Genomic DNA, 12,145 nt, shown 5'->3' with positions numbered 1-12,145 from the left:
TTCCAAAGTGTGTTTATGCTATGGAGGTGGTGAACCTGTGTTGGATGACTACACAGATGCAGATATGACAGGTGATCTTGATTCTAGAAAATCTACTTCTGGTTATATGATGACATTTGCAAAGGAAGCTGTGTCTTGGCAATCAAGACTACAAAAGTGTGTTGCTTTATCTACTACTGAAGCTGAGTACATTGCAACAACTGAAGCTTCAAAAGAACTCTTGTGGATGAAGAAATTCCTACATGAGTTAGGCTTCAAACAATACAAGTTTGTGTTATTTTGTGATAGTCAGAGTGCGATCCATCTCAACAAGAATCTGACTTTTCATGCAACGTCGAAGCATATTGAAGTGCGATATCATTGGATACGATATGCACTGGAAATGAAGTCATTTTTAATTGAGAAGATCCATACCGATGAGAAAGATTCAGATATGATGAAAAAGACATTGCCTGTGTCGAAGATGATATAATGTAGAAAGAAGGCCGACATGGTTGAGCAATACCTTCCCACTTGAGTCGTGAGGGGGAGATTTGTTGGGTGGGCTCACTCCCCAAGTGGAACCCACTAGTTTTTATTAGTATTGGTATTATTATTATTGAAAAAAAATGAAAAAAAGGGTATTATTGGGCTAGGCCCATGTGAAGGAAATAAAAAGGAATTTAGAAATCCCTAAGATGTATGAAGAATGAGAACGACATCCAGAGAAGAGAAAATAAGGGTTTGGTTCCGGTGGTGGTAACAGGTGTGTAGCAAACTTGCTCCGTTTGATCTACAAATTTAGTATGTTATTCCTACCACTGAGTTTATTATTTTAATATACAATTTGAGTAGTTTTTATCTTCTCTGAGAGTTACTTTGGCATACCCACTTTAGTGGAAGGTTGTTATAAGGTTGTTATTGTTGATTGATGTTCCCTAATCGTTATTAGGAAGACTCTGGTGTACCCATTAATTATTATAGTGGAAGTTTTACTGGACTAGGTCCCGTGGTTTTTATTCTCTCAATTTGAGAGAAGTTTTCCGCGTTAAAAATTGTGTTTGTCTCATATTTAATTTTCTGCCAACTATTTTTGCTATGTGGAATTATATTTTCTATTTGACCATTTATCTGCACAGGTGGGGGAAAAAATATTCTGCATTATTGAGATAGTTATCGCTAATTATCTAAGGTTTTTCCCAACATTAATATACCCAAAATTGGAACTTTTGTTCTTATTGTTATTAGGTAGAAACTAATGAAGATAAAATTGAATGAGTTTGGAATTTATTTTATAAGACTAAGTAATATAGGATAAAATTGGTACATAAAAACTAATGAAGATAAAGTTAAATGAGTTTGAAATTTATTCTATAGGAATAGAATATATAGGATAAAATTGGTAGGGTTCACTTTTTTGAAAATTTCATTGGTTTACTTGTTTATTTTCAAATCAATGTATAACTTGTTAATGTTGAATTTATTTTTCTTTTGACAGTTGATTGTGTCTTAGCTTTGGTTGTGTTTTTGACAAATTCTAACAAAATCACATACAAGATATGATTTTTGTTGTTGTGGTTGTTATGAGTTTGTGTATGAGTAACCTTGACAAAGTCACACAAATTGAGTTTATAGATCATTTCATACTTTACGTTTCTAGGAAAGAAAAATTTTGTTACAAAAAATGATGTATATTAAGTTAAGTTGGTTAAAACAAAAAAAAGAAAGGAATTAAATGTATGATAATTAATAATGCATATTGAGTTAGGTTGGTTAAAAAGAAAGGAATTATGTATTGTACTGTAGAGCTTTAGTAAGAGACAAAGTTGTTCACACTTGAGGTCGCAAGGCTCATATTGATGTTGCATTTGAGCTCGTATGTATTAAATTCACATTTACTTAATCTTAATAAATAGAATGTTATGATATCTACTTGTGAGTTGTGATCATAAGTTAATTTGACATATTATGAATTGTCTTTACATATTCATATAGTGCTGAATTTATTTGTGGTTTAATAATCTTAATTTAATTTGTAGAGCAATAATCTTCAAAGAGTTATTTTTGACAACCCATAAGAGAAAAAATGGCGCTTAGATTGATAGTCACGCATCATCTACCTATGTATGTTCTTTATTTCTATAAATTTTTTATACTACAAATCAACCAAAAAAAAAGATGATCTCATTTACACCAAGAGTCATAGAAGAGGAATCCCTTTATTATACATGTATTGGTGTAAGTTTGTATACTATCTATATGTTGACTTGTTAGTTTAATTTATTTTAGAAATTGGATCATATATTACCTTTTTAATTTTTTCCATTGATCAAGGAACATTTCAATTTTTTTGGACAAAGTACAAACACAATTTGACGAAACAAGTGGAGATGGTGCTAAAGAGGTAGATGGAGCGACAATACTTAAGTTATAGACACAACCTGCACGGGGTCGCAATCGTGATAGAGTTTATGGCATATGAGACTTCACTTTTAACCTCCGACATTGGTGTATATCGGTTACACAACAATCCCAAAATCCTTCTAATTCCATGATTGAGATGACTTTTGAAGTCGAGAAGACAGCTAGAATTAGAGCTGAACAAATTTCTTAGGATGCAGTAGCCCAAACTCAAGTGGCTACCAAGGTCGCCAAAAATATAATTGTGCAGGTGCAAAAAAAAGAAAAAAAGTTAAAGCAATCTACATTTAGCGTCGGCTGATCCAGCGCTACACGTTTAGTTGACTTTTACTTTATGGTTAATTTTTATTAGTTGAATATGGCGTCGTCTTAACCGACACTAACTATATTGTTGACTTTAGCGACGGCTGACCGAAACTACATAATTTTTTCAAATGACATATTAATAGAGATAAACTAGCGTCGAATGTTCTATTTTTTATGGTAGCATTGGTCTTAGCGATGCTATATTTAGCGTCATATGCCATTTGACCGACATTGTGGATTAACTTCGACCGTTATAGCGTAAACCCTAACACTGATGCTACTCGGAATCTAAATCAACGTTAGCGTCAACTTTTAACACTTTAACGTGGGATTTTGGCCAACTCTAAAAATAGTTTTTCTACTAATTAGCCAATAATAGTTGTTTGAAATTTTTTGAACTACGTAACAGAGTATTATCAAAATATGTAGGTGATACTTCCATTTCCACCATAGTTCTTCGACATGGTCAAAATATGGTTCTGGTTGATATGGTTCAGGTTAGTAGGATTGATAGTTTTGAAAAGAATGAGTATGTTGTGTTTGAAAATGTTAATCAAGGTTAGGTATGGATGACCATCCTCAAACGTTACATATAACTCGATAGAAGTGAGTTGTGACCACTATTAAAGAACATCAAACATGATTTCAACATCTTCGTCGTCTTTAACATTTAACAATTCATAATGACCTAGACATTCGGCAAAGGAGATAGGGTTTCAAAAAACCCTCTTATTATTTTCTAACTTCAACTTTTCTTCAATTTTTTCCTTTATATAAGGTTTCATCTAGAATGAATTCCAATAACTTTTTTTCCCTCACGTTTGAAACATTAATCAATATCTTGTCTTTCACATATTTATCCATTGTAGTAAATAAGAAAAACTATATTTCTTGTTGCCATTGATATGATTTAAAAAACTATGATTAAGTGTAAAGAAAATAATAGAAGATGGTTATGTATTCATAAGATTAGAAAACCGTTCATTTTATCAATGTATTAAGAGTTCTACAAAAGCACAAGAGAGACACATAAGAGAGAATCAATTATCAACTAAGAAACGCCGAACAATGTGTAAAATCGTCATTCTAAAAAGCGGCTATGTGACAAGTAGATTCTTTTTTCTGTACAACTTTGGAAAATTTCCTTTCCAAAAGTCGACCTCGTGCTACCATCTTTGGAACATCTCCATTCCAAAAGGTGACTTTGATTCACAACTTTGGAAAATCTTCATTCCAAAAGGCGACTTCGTGTTGCCATCATAATATTTCTATGCATACCACTAGGAACTAGCAAAAGGCACACCATTGCAATATATTTCTGCTACATCCAATCTTTTGTCCATAAATTCCTCATTTTCAAAGTGGCCTCTTCTTCATTTGTGAAGCCTTGCATGGGCTCCTATTAGTCATCGAAGTCTTTATTTGAACGAGTATGAATTCGTGAAATAGGATCAACTAAGCTTTATGTTACGTTTGTTTGTTTGATAGATGAAATTCTATCACTTTTTTGATTACTAACTCAATCATAATTGTAATGTTTGTATTCAATAAAAATATTTGTTAATTTTCAATGCCTTTGAAACAATATAAATAGCCCAAGTATATAATCATTCTCCACACAAAAAAATTTCACTCTTTCACTCTTCAACATCTACATATTTCTTCTTTGCTCTTAGTCACACTTTTATTGTCACCTAAATGATTTTGTTATGGAATGGTGATAACCACAAATTGATGCTACGATAAATTCAAAATTTTGTAAGCAATACAATTGTTTATGTTATATTATTAATCTTTGCTTAAATATTTTATACTAAGTTATACTGTATAATCTAATGTAGTTTTAAATGTCTTTGGTCCTTGCAATTATAACTTTTTTTGATTTTGGTCCTTGTAAGTCTTTTTATTTGATTCACATCCCTACAAATGTAGTTTCATTTTAAAATAGTGTTCTTCACTTTAAAACCATCATTTCAAACATGTAAGGTCACAAGTTTATAGAGACTAAAAACATATTTAGCATATGTTATATATTTTTTTTACAAGATTCATCTCAAAATTTAAGATCACTTAGTCATAAACACGTGAAGTAACAATGTCGATTTACAAGAAAGGAGGGTTTGAATTGTAAATGCACCTTTTAAAGATTTCTGTTAAAACTTAAGAAAAATACTCAAGATTGATCTTGGTTATGAAAACAGAAAATGGAGAACGTTCTTGGTTTTTTATGTAAAACAAAGAATGTTCCTTGATTAGCTTAAAACAGAAAATCAGTTTATGTTTTATCTTGATTAGTCAATTCAGTATGATAAATAAAGAGAATACCACTCAAAATTTTTATCCTGGTTCACCCAACGTGGGATACGTCCAGTCCTCACACTGTGAGATTTTCCACTATGTGTTTAAAAACAAAGTACCTTCTTGATCTTACAACACCTAGTCTAGATCAACCTTGATCTAATTCAATCTCTATTACTTTCCACCCAGAAAGCAATAACAACACCTATCTAATCTTGATAGAATGTAATCTTTAAACAAACTATAAAGAAATTCTTATAGTTTGAGTTTTTACAATTTGATTGTTTTGACAGAATCTGAGATTTCTCAACTCTTGTTTGAGAATTGATTCTTTACAAAGGATCTAATGATAATTGCGCAAACTAATAGATGAGTATGAACCAGCAGCTGTTTCGCAAAAATCAGAATGTATGATTGCCTCTGTTTTGCAGAATTTCAAGTATGTATGTGATTGATTTATGGATTTCTAAGCACTTGAATTTTTTGCCTTGAATCGGGATATTGGCCTTCTATTTATAGGCTATAGAGGCACTGAATGAAGGTACAAGAGCTGTTGGAGAGGCTCTGCTTTTTGACTGAAACATTATTTCAGAATAAAAATAATCCTTCTTTGAAATAGCTTTTTGACTTTATTGGTTTAGCATTTAAAGCAGTTATGTCCTTTTTAGAAAGTACTCTTGACGTTTCTTCATTGATCTTGGATGGTACATTCTCTGTCTTGAGTCTTGAGTATAGCTTGAGAATGTTGGAGATGAATTACAGGCTATTTCAGAGAAGATGCAGTGTTGCTGTTATTGTGCAGAAAACAGAGAATGATTAACGTTTTTGGTTTGTTAGTTTGAACTTTCTTGAGATTCAATAATCATTTTGGAGTTCCCGTTTTAATTGTTCTGGATTTCCTTTGCAATTGTCTTGTCATATGTCAAGATTGATCGAACTTTCTTGACATTTGATTTTTGGAGTTTGCAAACTGTCATGACTTTTGTCTGTCTTTGAGTCCTTTGATCTTTGAGACCAAATAGCCTTTTTGTGTTTGGATGAATCCTACGTGTTCCTTGCCATGTACTGATTAGATATGAATAATTTCCAGGGCATACTCTTTGTTAAAGAGATAGAAAAAGTTTGACCAATATGCTGTGACGGACAATTTTTGAAGCTGGAGATCATTCTCTAGTTTGATGTAGAATGATCTTGTTGCTGTCTTTTCTATTTTGCTTGATTCTGTTCTTAATTAAATCCACTCATAAACACATGTTAAATTAACATAACATTTTAGAATCATAATTAACTTTCTTAATTAACCTTTGTTTATTTTCATCAAAACTTTAAATATAGAGTTTGTCTCAACAACACGTTGTACCAAATTCTTTAATAATTCAATTGTTGAATCAAGTGGAGTTTGGTAATGTATCACAAATAGAAAGCTTTAAAATAAACAATTCACTTAATAGTGCTTTAGTTGAAAGATGAACACATGAAACCCACACATTTATCTTTCAACGGGTGAATGTAAAATAACATTGGTGTTAGACAAGCTTGTCAACACTTAATAGAAAATTATGTCGTGCATCAGAATCTGGTGTTATGTCGATGGATGGGTTACACATCTACTTTAAACTTGTGTATGGTACCATATGCCATTTATTTCATGAATATGTAATATTGAGTCTCATTTTCCGTTGGTAAAATAAGTAAATATTGTATTTATATGTAATATTGAGTCTCATTTTCCGTTGGTAAAATAAGTAAATATTGTATTTATAAAATTATTAATTAATTCACTAACGTTCATATTTATTTTCGTAGATATAGTGGAAAGGGTAATAATTAATTCACTAACGTTCATGAATATGTAATATTGAGTCTCATTTTCCGTTGGTAAAATAAGTAAATATTGTATTTATATGTAATATTGAGTCTCATTTTCCGTTGGTAAAATAAGTAAATATTAATTTTATATTTTTTTTTTTGTATGCATTCAATTGAATACACTACAACAAAGTTTCAAATTTTCGTCCACCATTTCCAAAGAAAAGAGAGTCTTTGCAAAAAAAAAAAAAAAAAAATTTGCAAGGAACTTGTCCTAGAAAAACCCTATTTAATCAAATGTACTTAATGGACAGAATACAAGGCCGTTTGTGGAATGTGTTTGTCTAAAATTACTGATTTGAATATGAATTTGTATATTTACTATTTATTTTGCAATTTATTTAAATTAATTTCAATAAATTATTCATTTTTATAATTCTTTTGTATTAAAATATTTTAATAATAAATATTTTAATTATTTTAAAATATAATAGAAAAATTAAAAAAGAATTAAAAAAAATACTAAGAGGCGGGAAAGGTAGGGTGCCTTTCACCCGCTTTGTGCCATTGGATCAATCGAATGCTTTAGAAAGAGCCACGTGGCCTTATTGTTTTTAAACTAAAAGCATCAGCAAAAGTTCAAAACAAAAAAACGTGAACTCTAAAAATCTCAGTCTTTTCGACTCTTTCTTCCTCAAGTTCATTTAGAACTCTTTGAACCCTACATTTCCATGGCGTCTTCCTGTTGCATTTTTCTCATCTCACATTTTTTCTTTCTTCCTCAAACTCAACACATTTTTTCTTTCTCTCTCCACTTTTATCTCCAAAACCCTCCTACACCGCACCCTTCCTAGACTTCTTCATTTTTGTCCACAGAGCTTCAATTTCAACCAAAATTATCATTCTTACCGTCGTGGTTGGTAATTTTCCGTGAGATTCCATCCAACACGAGCACCGTCACTAGTTCACTTTATTTTATTTTTTATTTTTTTTAACTTTGTAGTTTACAATCCTCATTTTCACCCTTAATTTTGTAATTATAATTCGGACTTTAATTTTAATTAGGGTTTATGAGGTTTTTGCTTGTATATGTATTTTCATCTAACTTCTTTGTCACCTGGGTTATCAATTTTGTAGATTCCTATGCTTATTAGCATTTGCTATTTTTACGCTTTAATGTAGTAAAGTTCAAACTTTGTATCCATTGTAGCCTAATCTTCCTATACTTGTAATGTGTGTATCTTACCGTGGTTTACATTTATGCACAATATTTTTGTTGTTTCTTTGAAAAAATGTTTGTGGCTTTTTATGCTTTGGGAAACTCTGAATTTTCTTGCCATTTTCTCCTTCCATAGTGGCATACAAATGAAATGATTTCCACCAATAATACTATGGAGAAAAGCCATGATTTTTATTATCGGCGTGTGTAGAATGCTTACATGTTATGTGGTATTTCAATAATATATTTTCTCCTTTTTCCAGGAGATCATAATTCTACAGACTAACACCAAATGACATGGTTCTGGGCTTGATTCACTACGCCAGAAATGACATTTAACAGCGCCCATTTTACAGCGCTTTCTAAACACAAGCGCTGTTGTAATTATATTTTAAAAATAACGGAACCTATTACTAAGCTTTTTATGTAAAGCGCTGTAAAACAAGCGCTGTAGTAGGTCATATAACGTTTGTGCATTACGTTATAAGGATTTTACAACGCTTGTCAAAAAAGCGCTGTAAACGGAAGCGCTTTCGCGAATCAGTTACAGCGCTTTTTTCACAAGCGCTGTAAAACACATGCGCTTTCATTGAAATTAACTACCTATTATAGCGCTTTTTTCACAAGCGCTGTAAAATACATGCGCTTTCATTGAATTTAACTACTTATTACAGCGCTTTTTTCACAAGCGCTGTAAAACACATGCGCTTTCATTGAATTTAACTACCTATTACAGCGCGTTTTTCACAAGCGCTGTAAAACACATGCGCTTTCATTGAATTTAACTACCTATTACAGCGCGTTTTTCACAAGCGCTGTAAAATACATCTTTCAAATAATTATATACGTTGGAAACCCTCATATCCTCTACATCTTTCAAATAATTATATACGTTGCGAACCCTAATATCCTCTACGTACTGTGCGGCCATCTACGTTGGCTAAGGTATTTTTTACACATGATCTGTTATGTTTTGAAATTGTAAAAAATTGTCAAAAACTCATACCACATGATCTGTTCTGTTTTGAAATTGTCAGTTGATATTGGTTTCTTTTTGAAACTTGTTGATATGTTTTGAAAGCTTATTATTTTTGTTACTGCATTTATATAGGTGGTATAATATGGATAGGAAATGGATTTCAGCCAATCGATTGTCAAAAGAGTATGAAATTGGAGTGAAGGAGTTTGTTGAGTTTGCAGTGAAGAATGCAAAAGATCCAAATAGAGTAGTTTGTCCTTGTTTAAAATGTTGTTTTGGAAAACGTGTTAGAGAAGATGAATTAGAAGGACATCTAGTATGTAATGGAATTGATCAAAGCTACACATGTTGGATAAGACATGGTGAGAAAAAAAAAGGAAACATTAATTTTGAGAATAGTTCGACATATGCTTCAACTGACTTCGATACAGATACATATGAGCCGGACCGAGTTGATGAGATTGCAAAAGCAGTTGAAGAAGATCTTCGAGATTGTCCTAAAATGTTTGAAAGTTTGTTGAGTGATGCAGAGAAAGAATTATATAATGGTTGTACTAAATTCACAAGACTGTCAGCGATATTAAAGTTGTACAACTTAAAAGCGAGTAATGGATGGTCTGATAAAAGCTTTACAGAATTATTAACACTCATAAAAGATATGTTGCCAGATGATAATGAACTTCCCAGTCGAACCTACGAGGCTAAACGGATTTTGTGTTCTATTGGAATGAGTTACGAAAGGATTCATGCGTGTCCTAACGATTGCATTTTATTTCGAAACGAATATGAACTACTTAAGGCGTGTCCGAAATGCAATGTCTCTCGATATAAGAAGAAAGAATCTACTCCAGCAAAAGTCGTGTGGTATTTTCCTATAATACCAAGATTTAGGCGCATGTATCGCAGTGAAGAAGATTCAAAACACTTGACATGGCATGCAGATGAAAGAATTAGAGATGGAATGTTTCGACACCCTGCAGATTCCCCACAATGGGCAAAAATTGATCACGAGTATCCTGAATTCGGGATAGAGTCAAGAAATCTAAGACTTGCACTTTCTACTGATGGAATGAATCCACATGGTCTTCAAAGCATCTCACATAGCACGTGGCCTGTGATTTTGGTAATATATAACCTACCTCCATGGTTATGTATGAAGCGTAAGTTTATGATGTTGTCTCTGTTAATTTCTGGACCCAAACAACCGGGGAATGATATCGACGTATACTTGACTCCTCTAATCGAAAATTTAAAAAGTATGTGGGAGACAGGTGTGGAAGTTTATGATGGGTATAAGAAAGAATGTTTCAATTTGAGGGCTATGTTGTTCGGCACAATTAATGATTTTCCAGCATATGGTAATTTATCAGGATATAGCATTAAAGGTCAGTGTGCATGTCCTATATGTGAAGAGAGTACAAATTGGATGCGGTTGAAACATTGTAAGAAGAATGTGTTTCTTGGACATCGTAGATTTTTACCTTATAGTCATCAGTATCGTGGGTGGAGAAATGCATTCAATGGAAAATCAGAGGAAGGTAAAGCTCCTTTAGCACCGACTGGATATCAAATACTTGAAAAAGTACAAGGTTTGACCAATAAATTTGGCAAACCTTTTGCGGGAGAGCTGGTGAAAACTGGGTGGAAGAAAAAGTCAATTTTCTTTGAATTGCCATATTGGAAGTCATTGTATGTAAGACATTTCCTCGATGTGATGCATATTGAGAAAAATGTATTTGAAAGTGTTATTGGTACGTTACTCAATGTTCCAGGAAAGTCTAAAGATGGCGTCAATGCAAGATTGGACTTGGTCGATATGGGAATAAGAAATGAACTGGCTCCAGTAAAGAAAGGAAATCGCACATATCTACCTCCAGCCGCTCATACTCTATCTAGAAAGGAAAAAATTGTTTTATGTAAATTTCTACACGAAGTTAAAGTTCCAGAAGGATACTCTTCGAACATTAAAAATTTGGTTTGTATGAAAGACCTCAAGTTAAAAGGTTTGAAGACCCATGATTGTCATATTATAATGGAGCATTTGCTACCAATAGGTATACGTTCCATTTTACCTGAAAAAGTTCGACTAGCCTTAACTAGATTATGTTTCTTCTTCAGGGAAATTTGTAGTAAAGTGATCGACCCTCAGAAATTACCGACATTGCAGAGGGAAATTGTTGTTACTTTGTGTGAGCTTGAAATGTATTTCCCACCATCGTTTTTTGATATAATGGTTCACCTTACTGTTCATCTGGTTAAGGAGACACAACTTTGTGGGCCAGCTTATATGAGATGGATGTATCCGATAGAACGATATATGAAAATATTAAAAGGGTACGTAAAAAGTAGAAGTCGACCAGAAGGTTGTATTGCTGAACGATACATTGTTGAAGAGGCTGCTGAATTTTGTACTGAATATCTGTCCAATGTTGAATCCATAGGGCTTCCCATGTCTCGTCATTCGGGAAGACTATCAGGAGAAGGGATAACTGGAAGGAGACTACTGACTATATCAAGGACAGAATGGGAGCAGGCACAATTGTATGTTCTGCACAATGATGATGAGGTTCAACCGTATGTTACAATACACATTGATCAGTTATCTCGTTTGAACATGAATAGGAATCAAAATTGGATAACTCGAGAGCACAATCGAAGTTTTGTAACATGGTTAAAAAATCACATAATGTCAAAATTTGATATAGACCCCGGATCAATTTCAAATAGATTGAGGTGGCTAGCAAATGGTCCGAGCTTACATGTCTTTTCTTACACTGGTTATGTTATTAACGGCTACACATTTTATACCAAAGAACAAGATGATCAGACCACTATGCAAAATAGTGGAGTCACTCTCGTAGCTGAAGCGATGCATGTCTCAAGTGCAAAAGACAAAAACCCAATATATGCAAATCTATCATATTTTGGGGTTATCGAGCGCATATGGGAGTTAGACTACACAATGTTTCGTGTTCCCATATTTGGTTGCAAGTGGGTCGATAATAATAATGGCGTTCGGATTGATGAGTCAGGATTCTTGCTTGTCGATTTTAATAGGGTGGGATACAAAGACGAGCCTTTTATTTTAGCGTCGCAAGCTCAACAAGTGTTTTATGTCACTGATCCTTCTAATG

Source organism: Cicer arietinum, chromosome 3 (genome assembly GCF_000331145.2).
Source record: "Cicer arietinum cultivar CDC Frontier isolate Library 1 chromosome 3, Cicar.CDCFrontier_v2.0, whole genome shotgun sequence".
Classification (NCBI taxonomy): Eukaryota; Viridiplantae; Streptophyta; class Magnoliopsida; order Fabales; family Fabaceae; genus Cicer; species Cicer arietinum.
Note: the sequence above shows the minus strand (reverse complement) of the source record.